The sequence below is a fragment of the Convolutriloba macropyga genome, chromosome 12 (genome assembly GCF_964194025.1).
Source record: "Convolutriloba macropyga chromosome 12, txConMacr16.3, whole genome shotgun sequence".
NCBI lineage: Eukaryota > Metazoa > Xenacoelomorpha > Acoela > Convolutidae > Convolutriloba > Convolutriloba macropyga.
In genome coordinates, this window is record NC_134479.1 from 53,885,649 (window position 1) to 53,887,599 (window position 1,951).

Below are 1,951 nucleotides of genomic sequence, written 5' to 3' on the forward strand. Positions count from 1 at the left end.
CTGCCAACGGAAAAGATCCCGAAACACAAAATTTATCATATAATAATTTACCTACAATCTGTTTGAACATGGTTAATCTATTCAGAATTTTTAAAAAATGCGCCATGCGATCCAAATAAAAATTTCCTGCGAAGCGCCAGCAATTTTAGCGGTGGATGTTGATTTTTCTCTCGAAGTTTGGTTGCAGTTTTGTACCCGGTCTTTTTAGGTGTTATTTTGTTTCCAACATATATAATGCTAATTTTACATAAAAGGGGATCTTTTTTGTGCCCCCCTTACGTTATACGCATCCAAGCCCCCCCCCCCCCACGTTATACACACCCAAGTTACAGAGCACGTGTCATTGCATGACATATCATCATGTAAAACAGGGTGCGTGCGCCTGGGAGAGGCAAAAAATATGCACCCACTAACCTGTGTGGGCAGAAAGGGAAAAAATACCAAAAGCATCACTGTTGCCCACTTTCGAACCCAAGTCTCTTGCTTCCGAGGTACGTCGGCTTGCAATCTGCCACCATACCAGTCTTCCGCTTCCTGTTGATTTGTTCACATCTTAAATGAGAGTGACGGTATTGTGTATAGATTAAGATTTGTTTTTTTAGCTATCAAAAGAGGACGCCGAAAAAAATTGCCGATAATAATTGAAAATCTTCACCTGTAAAAAAATTATAGTGGTTTTTGGCAGTACCGTGATATTCTGCGGTTTCATGCAGATTATTCCCTCCCCCACCTCCTCCCCCCCCCCCCACGAGACCGTAGCCCCTATTAGGTTTTACTTACCATGATTTTTGAGTTATATGTTATATATAAGATTTGCGGTTTCAAGCTGTAAAGTTTCAGTTTTTCACCAAATTCAAAGTAAACAAAAGTGAAAAAGCAAAGCTAAAAATTTGCATTTTTTTTCAGCCATTCACTCATTTACCGAATTTTAAATTTCTTTTCTAGGATTTCTAGAGTTGAAGCCTCTGACTGGGTGTCTTTATGACCATTGAATTTGGGATCATTACGACGCAAACGTGCATTGGGCTTTTTTTCGGCGAATTAGACCGAAATCGTGGATTTGGGCAAATCATGCACAAATTTGACAACATCTTGTCACATTTGTTCTAATTTAATGTCTACACGTTTAACATTTTGTTTGCCTTCAATCAGGCTACAGCTAGCGTTTGTGATTTTAATTAGTAATGATCTATGACATAGTTCGGTTAATAAAATTTTTCAAACACTCAATCAAATCTAGATTTCTGCTTAATTGACACTTAATTATCAGTTTTCGTTGGACTATAGCAGTAGTAAAGAAAGGGGGGTCTATCGCACACAATTGGACAGATCAAAATTATATCCGTTATCAACGTATACAGAAACTGAAAGATTTTTGAATTGAAATATAGCACTAATTTGAATAATGTGTTGGACTCATTGTGGTAAATCCCGGATAGGTAGACTGCCCCTTCTTTTGTGTCACAATGTGTGCGGTAGACACCACTTTTTTGTGTAAAAAATTCTGCGGAAGACCCCCTATCTTCTGTGTGAAATATTTTGCGGAAGACTCCCTATCTTTTGTGTTAAAAAGTGTGCGGTGGAACTCTTTTCTTTGCTACTGATAGCTCAGAAACACAAATCCTTGACAAAAGTGACTGATTTTTCCATGCTCTCAAATTTGAACTAAATTCGCCTTACTGTCACAGTTTTCTACGCTCCCTTATAACTCTAGTCTTAATACATAAGCCGTCAAAAACCCCGTTAACAAATCAAGCAAAATTCCTTGTTTTTGTGTCCGGTTCACTGCGTAATGGTCTTTTCTGCCACCCCCCCCCCCCCCCCTCAGTGTGTTTTATGCCCCCAATTACAAACTACGCATGGTTATATCGCACATTACTATGTGAAAAATAGCACGTACATCTGTGGGCAAAAAAAAATATATGCCGACCTTGCTGGAGGTTAGGGGACA